The sequence below is a fragment of the Thermobia domestica genome, chromosome 7 (assembly GCF_964235325.1).
Source record: "Thermobia domestica chromosome 7, izTheDome1.hap1.1, whole genome shotgun sequence".
In the NCBI taxonomy this organism is placed as follows: Eukaryota; Metazoa; Arthropoda; class Insecta; order Zygentoma; family Lepismatidae; genus Thermobia; species Thermobia domestica.
Window position 1 is genome coordinate 298722717 of NC_137460.1, and position 8892 is coordinate 298731608.

Sequence of the window (8892 nt, forward strand, 5' to 3'; positions counted from 1 at the left end):
CCCGAAGCTAAGCATGTGTATTCTTAGGTTAAGTTTTTTCAGTATATTTTATTGTCTAGTAATACGTCAGTGAATTTTTTAGTGTTTATGAACCGCAATTATCTTATGTGTATGGTAGTATGTTGTAATGTTTTTCATAGTAATTTTGAGAGAGCTATCTTTTCTGTCACAGTATGTCCCAAACTTATTTGAAATTTATTAGCTAAATTACTATCTTTGGCTATGGAGATTTTTAGAAATCAACATGGCCAAAAGTCCCTTAATACGAATCTTTAGGTTTCAGCCATAGCAAATGGTTTGCAGGATTTCCTTGAGAAATCAATATGGCCAAAGATTTTGAATATAAACGTTTATGTTTCAGCCATACTACCAGTGACGGATGCCTTTTTTTAAAAAAAAATATATCGACATGGCCCATCAATTATTTATGAGGTTTCAGTTTTCTCAGAAATATCGATAAACATCAAGAAAAATAACCTTTTTTTCTTTCATTCCAACAACATGAAGCATTAACGATTTATGAAAATTACTTTATGTAAATTATTTCATATGATCGATGACTGAATTTTAATGTGTTAATAAGACCATTTTAAATATTTTGTAGAGAAGATGTAATTTAAGTTTAATTGTCCTGGAATGACATAACTTTTTTGTAGGGAATTTAATTTTGATGATTCAGGCCGACCAGAAAGTTGTAATGTCGTTGACTATATTTTTGTTTTTGTATCCCATGTTTTTCTTTAAATAGGTTTCATGTATTTTGTCTTAGAGAGACGTATCTTTACGATGCTACGAGAGCATTTGTATTTTGTGTGTTTACACATGTTTTTCTAGGTGGAAGACGTACATTATATTCGAGGGAACATACATATATTTTACTGAATATTAGTGTTTATATTTCAGTTATGTATAGAAACATTTTGTAAGTACCTATGGTTGCATCCCTTTTACGTTTCTAGTTTTGTATCGTAGAAAACGATGGCATATTTTGTAAGTGCGTGTAGTATTACACATTTTTCCTACCTATGGTTTTGGTATACTTTTCAACGCTTTATTAATAATTTTGCAGACAATTTCCACATGCTCTGGTAACCCTAAAATAATTACGTCTTTGGAAATGAATGACGATTATTATTCTAGGCCAAAGCCAATAATAACTTTGTTCCAGAATGAGTCATTTGTTATATTGTGCATTATTGAATTAGTCTCGATTTTCACATGGCGAGCAGATGTCACTTAGATTTTATGGCGTACCGAATTTTCTTCATACATGTCGACGAAATCACAATCTTTTCCTTGATATACAGAATCATGCTTGTTTGTTGAAATCACTATGAACGTCAGTTTTGACACTTAAGTTTATTTTTTTATTCTTGGAATAACGATTTTTCGTTCTTTTCTTTAAACAACACAACGCTCTCTCAAAAAAGGAAATACAGGTGTTTACATTTTTATTTATTTTATTTTTTTAACGATCTTCATATTTTTTCGAATATATTTCAGTAATATTCAAATTTTGATAATCATGTTCATATTTCAACATGTTTCAGATTTTTACGATTTGTCTATTCACATTTTAATGTTTTTAATTCAGATATCAGTATATTTTACAAGAAGACATTTACTAATTTTTATTGAGGTGTTTGATAATCCTTTAAGTCAATATTTTCATGAATAGTTATTGAGTATGCATATTTACTCATATAAGTGATCGAAACGGAACACTTAAAACATTTTACGAAAAGTATTTATGATTTTTTTTTAAAAAAAGTAAGAATTTAAATATCCCTATAAACGCTTACTGCGCATTTTCAGTGAAGTTATCGTACAGGTGTTTTAACCATACCTCGTTTCACACACCAGTGTATTAAAATAGAAATAAAAGAGAAAAAATCATCCCTCCGCTCCTTATCAACTCAACGTTGGAAAGCAACGTGGGATGTTCTCCACGGGAAGATAGAATGGACTTCTATTTACGAAAAGACAGGACATAAGGAAACTCAACTACAGCACACATGTAAGAGGATCTTATTACTTCATGGAACATTTCGACTGGACACTGCTCATGCAGGAACCTCATCATGTTGTAGTGACTGAACAAGTCACTTAACTATTTTAAATCGTCCTGATTCAGGTGAAAAACTATTGAACGTTTATGCACGTAAATCTCACACCGTATTACAATGTTTTCAACTAAATACAAATTTTTGGTAAAAAACTATAATTTTATTCAAATCTCATTTATCTGCCAGGAGTTCTCAAACTACGCAGACACTTGACGGGTCGTTCATCACGCGAGACACCAAGGTTATAGAAGTAGTTTTTGTGGACGCTCTGTATATTTCGTAAAGACAGTTTTTATTTTTTCGATTTATACTTTATTCTGCGACGCAAATAAGTTCTTTCTTCGGTGGGAATTGCTTCTCTTCCACGCAATTGAACAATAATTCTTTTATTGTTTTTTTCTTATATATTTTTTAAACATTCCTTTGTAGTGAGAACATTTCAGTAAGCGACGAACCTTCTCAGTATTTCTCCCTGACTTATTACTATGCACCGTATATATTCTACAGTTATTTGGAACTGAATTAAGTGCTTTCTTTAATTGTTTATGGACAAATTGCAGTAGGTTAGAGCATATCAGAATAGACCAGATGTTCGCACAAAAGTGTGACGCGAGCCACATCGCTTTACCAGTTCGTTATCTGTACTTTCACACGCCCGAGTTATCGCAATGTCTCGTGCGTCGTGGCCAGTGGTCTAATATTAACGTCAACTCTTTTTTATGTTTTATTTGTATGTACATACAGGTGATTTAACCTGACTGCTTTTAAGAATGAACTGCCAACATTGATTATGCACCAATGCAGTTCGTATCACGAACCTCTTGGTTCCGGGAGTGTTACTCCGTGTTTCGAGGCAGCCACCACGCACGTCGCGTCAATCATCAAGTATGATATTGTGCTAAGGGACATATGCTATTAGCCGGTGAAGGATGTTTCATTACGGCTAGCCCAAATCAATAAGTCCCAGGTTCATAGATCTAGTGCGATGAAATTATAAACGCGCAGTCCAGCATTAGCATTCCACTTTGGAAACTATGTAATTTCGCTGAAGACTCGTGTCAACTTTTCAGGACTGTTAGGAGTATCAACTACATTACTACGAGGGATTATCCCGGCAACACTTCTCCCAGTGCTAATCCCCCAAGTGCGTTAATGGTGTGAGAAAAGCATTTATATTGACATCACATTTATAATATTCTATATATAAATCAAAGTGATAAAGGGCTAAAGTATAGTGAAAAGTAAAGTGTGATTTTGATAATGGAAATGATTATACATAGTCAGTGTTAAGTATTGTGATTGTTTCTCTTCGTTATTTTCTTTTGAATAGTATTCTATAAATAAGTATAGTGTCATTTAACCCATTGTGTTTCCATTGTCTCTCTGAGTGAAGTTTGTATGCGTTATGGACTGACCGTCAGTTTGTATGACCGTCTGATCTCTGTGGGGTTTTCGACACGAGACATCCGAACCTCTCGGTACTTAATGCTCATTTCATCATTGTGACCGACGAGTAATTTGGGAACAATTTTGTAATCTCTTTTTGGAGAGGTCCTTCATCGTCCTACCCAGGTAAGTTCAGGTCTTAGGGGAATACTCATTGTCAGAACCACGGAGGACAGACCACGCCAAGGCGATTACAAATAAATGGTACACGAACAGTAACCCAATACACTTGACGGTTACACTAATACGAAGACTGCATACGTGCTGTTACCTTACCCATGACAGGAGGAGGTAATTTCAGAACGATATCTTGCAACTGAACAAAGCTAATTTCTTTTTGTACAGGACAAACAAACTTAAAACATTCGACACTTTTACGCATAAAATTCACTTCGCATTCATTGCTCTAGACTTTTTGGACAATTCCTACATAATACACAACACACTTTTTGTTGTAAAATTTAAGAAGTATAATATCATCGTATAATATTATCAACAGTAACATCAGTGTTTTTTCGTTCATGGATAGACCAACATCACTAGTATAACTACTAAAAGATACATCAATACACAGTCCTGGACAGAAAGTACTATGTCTTCGATTGAGGACTCTCGGTTTGTATGAACCTTTCCATTACTTGTTGGAAATGAATTTCTGTACCGACATTTCTTTCACTTTGCAAAGATTCCTTCTTTTGGTTTCATCTTTTCCGGAGTAGCGGTTAATATTCTTGTTCGACCACTCTTTTGCGACCACTGCGAGCATTTTCTTCAAGTTGGGTGGGATTCTTGTGAAACACAGATGTAAGAAAGTACTAAATAAACACAGCGTTAGCGAAGCAGGTACACGGGGATTATAAGAAAGCTACCTATTATTTTTACACTTTTGATTAAGGAGGAGTGGGGCAGTGTCCTATTCTTCTCCATTTCATGTCCTAATGCTCCCTGTATACCAATTTTTTACTACTGATATTATATAAAGCCGCGAATTTTGGTATTAGAGTGATACAAAAATGCTATAAATATATCTTCAATACCTAATTCTCTACTCTGATATTAAACCATCTACTATCTCACATAATAGTTACCTACGATGAAGGAAAATGTGTTTCTGCTTTTATAACTTTGTGCACGTTCACAATCTGGCAGACAAATCCCTATGTGATTGAACTGTTGCCAGCACATCTGCTAGAGCCACTATGGCACAACACAAATCATCAGGAAAATATTATCACTGTGCTACTTCTCCAACTGTCTCACAACTCACTCTTTTCCCCTATATTTGTGTTGACTCCCTGATACGAAATTTTATAAATATTTCATTATCTGAAAGTGACAACGGGGTACATATTTGGGCTAAAATTTACTTTGGGTCGCACAGCGACTTCAGCCTTGTGACAAAGTTACAAAACAACGACCTCTACGGGTCTTCAACACATAAATTACCTACAAACGCTCCCTTTGAAAATAACATTATAAATGAAATTATAACGTAACGGAATAGCGCAAGTTTGTTTTAGGTAGCCGGGGCTAGCCACCCATTCGAGGGTTACGCTCTCCATGGGGGAAAGATAAGTAAAGGGTAGTGTGAAAACAATTGAGAGATTGTCTAGGGGATTTTCAACATTTTTTAAATAACTTTATGTCATAAAATAACGTAAGCAAATATTACATTGCGATCGTAATCATAATCAGGGTCGACAAAGGAAAGTGTGAAATGAATCAGAGACATCATGGTGAAAGCATTTGGATTTATATTTCATTATATTGCGGAAATGAGTGAAATATCGGTGAGATGCGAATTTGGACGAGGCAAACTACAAGATATTGTAAAATGATGGATGTAGGTTAATCTCCGTTGAGGCTGCTCCAAGAATTAATCAGACAAAATGGGAAGGTCTTTAAGTGACAGAGGAATTATTGCGTATAATATGTGGGTATGATATTGGGCGGAGAATGATAGAGAAGAAACTTTCTGGTGAGCGAAAGATCTGGATGATTCAATGGTAAGGAATAATGATACATTGTAAAGAGAAGGAAGAGGTAGAATGACTGATGGGGTGAACGATATGAAAACAGAATTGGGCGTTGATGGAATCGGCGAGATGCAGATAATCGGCGAGATGCAGGGAGCGTTCCGGAAGTATTTGACGCGAAGTTTTTCTATATGTAACCAAATGTAGGGAAACGTCATGCAAAAATAGAGCCCTGGAGCAGAGCTCGGGAGTTTGATGCGGTATAGAATCCTGAGTGTGTTACGTTGGAGAGCCTTAAGTTTTTGATGAAATGAGAGGGCTACCGAGACCTAACAGTAATGCCGTAACCAAGCACAGGTCGAAGAAAGACTATATAAGTGTTAAAGTAGGTCTTGCTATCACTTGATGAAGGAGGTCGTGTGAATTAGCCTTGCACTTCTGATTTACGTTAACCACAAAGTAAAACTCTCCCAATCATCTCCTTCGTGAGGATGCATAAACATGCTTTGCCAACCTCCATCCAACCTTGTTAAGACTTGAATGATAAGATTGGTCACAACGTGGTCGGTTACGTATGAACTATCCTGATTTAAGAAACAAAAGAAAAAAACAATGAATATTAACTCTACCTCCTTTCTTTATCTGCAATTGTATACCGCGAGGGATAGTTCACTACTTCCATATCAAAGCGAAGTACATACCGTAACCTAAACTCTCGCGTAGAAATTAGGTTTTACATTTAAAGCCTAATTAAATAACAACTCGAACACCGAGAATTCGTTTAAAATACTAATATTTGCCCATAAAATATTCCCTATTACACGTAAGAATTGACATAATGAATTTGGTCTCTCGATATTAACTAAACGTGTACAAACATTAAACATATACACAATGAAATAACACTTACGCTATTGTTATTAAATATACGGTCATGAGAAAAAAGAGATTACATGTATAAGATTGTAAGTTATTCTTTTCGTAATAGCTTCCCTATCTAGCTAATTATATTATTTTATTTTTGGATAATAACCTTTCGTTCAAGTTATAAGTGGTTGCTTTCGCTGCCTCTGTTTTTCTGTATAACTAACCACGCACGAGCAACCGCGTGTAACGAATTGCGTGTTCACTTTTTCTTTCTACTTCTGAGGTGATGGTAAAACTTGCGCATTGATCAAACAATTCACTTTATCTTGTCACTACGATTTTCTTCTATTAATAATGTCCTCTGGACGATCCTAATGCTAGCTTCTTGTATCTGTATCATGTATACGCTTTCAAAATTACTTACGAATCTCTCTCCTGGGTCAGGATCTTCCCTTCTGTGCTGTCCTATAGTTGCTGCATACGAACGAAAAAGGGTTGTCTTTACAACTGGTCTAGCGTCACTAATAAAAATAATTTCTGACAAACATGAGTTTGGATTCACTTCGGGCTTAACATAAAGTGGAAAATTCTTCCAATGTTCACTTAAACTGCAACCTATGGACAGACAATAATGTACATTGAAATATCTGGTCACACGCGTGATGCGTGATCCCTTCTCTGATGGTCCAAGCCCGATTCCTTGGCGCACTTTTTGACACCCCAAAAGCAAATGGCCAGCAGGTAAGAACTGGACATAACACTGTTTCCTATTCGTTCCAGGTCAATAATTGTCCAATCAGAATTTAGCTTGTAAGTAATTTTGAAAAATGAGAAACGACGCAAAAAGAGTTTTCCAGTACTTTCGAAACAAAGTTGTTGTTGTTCGATGCACACACACATACACAGAAGAAGTTAGTTTTGGCGTCTTGAACACGAGTTGGACGATAAAAGCACTTGCATAGTTGCCAATTAATGATTTTATTACCAAAGATTAGTTATAAAAATTAATAAAAATATGCACATTAATTTTCTTGCTTCGACGAGCATCTAATAGTCAATAGCAGTCTGCAGAAATACCCCAGGTTGTGAGAGTAAGTCGTTTTAATAAATTGTGTCGATTATATGCCTTATTGATGAGTCCTGGACATAAGTCTTCCATCTGAGTTGTCTCTCTGAGGCGAGTCCTCAGCATTAAAGGTTCCGGAAATTGTAAAACGGGTGTCGTTAACAGTAATGGAAGTGTGAATTACGGTGAAATATGGAGCGTTTCTTAGAAGGCAGAAATAGTGTAGTTTGTGTTTTAGCAGCATTGGACTTTAGTCGCCGTCTATTGTACCACAGAACAAAAGTGTGTTTTGTCGGTCGTAAGACGTTATTGACTTAGTGCATAGCTGGGCAAAACAGCAAGATAAGCTGTATCATCAGCGTATTGAAACAAGTGAATATTTTCGGGAGAAGAAGCATGTCCACAGCATAAAGTAGATGTAATAAGGGTGATAGTAAAGAGCCTTAGATATACCTGATTGCATAAATATGGAACGAAATGACTATGATTAATGTATTTGTAAGGTAGCGAAACAAGAAATTGTAAATAAAACGGATGTATGATAGAAAGGCGAAAATTTAGCAGTTTTGAAAGGAAACTCTAATGCCACACGTCATCAAATGCCTTCTCTAAATCAAAGAGTACCAGACAGTATGGCTTGGTGGTATTATACTGCTTATGAAAGTAGTTGGGGAGATGATCAGCTTTATGTCGTCGTAAAGGGTGGTACTGTGAAAAATGAACTTGAAGTTGTTTGAATATATTTTATCTAGGGTCTTGGTCAAGATTATGTTGAGCTGTATCGGACGGTAGGATGTAAACTTGTCAGTAGGTTTATTGAGTTTAAGGAACAAGAAATTTGAATTATTTCTAATGAGATGATTCATAGTCGGTATAGGGAATAAATGAGCAAATGTGACAGAGAAGATTAAGCAATATTGGTGGACTTTCTCTTACATGTCGATAGATGTTGTCGATTCCAGGGTAGTTATAACGTTTATGATTAATAACATTAGTGATTTCTGTGATAGAAGGTTTCGGCTTGAATTCTTCTCGAGCAAGCCGAGATTTACACTGGCAGCTGTACGTAGCATGCGGGCGTTGATGCCAAGCGTTGTAGCTAGAAGCTTGTTGCAGATTCGAACAACTTTTCATAGTATGAAAACAAGTGCCGTAGCCACATTTGATTTGATTAATTACCTGTAAGTAGGATGTGAGTTTTATTATTGACAGCGCCCACCACGGAAAGGAAGTGATCGTAATGAGTGGGATGGTTCAACTCGGTGTCTCTTCTTCAATGTGAAGATTCGTTTATGCAAAAGGTCATTAACAGTATTCTATGATGTTCTCAGATTTGGAACTATGTAGGTAGGTCCCTGTTTGTTCCGAACCCGGGTGCATTTTTTAAAGGTGTAGCCTACTTCAGTTAGGTCAGCTTATATTTTGTCATCTGTTATAGACGGAGGAATTCCTCGTAGCACTGCGGACATAG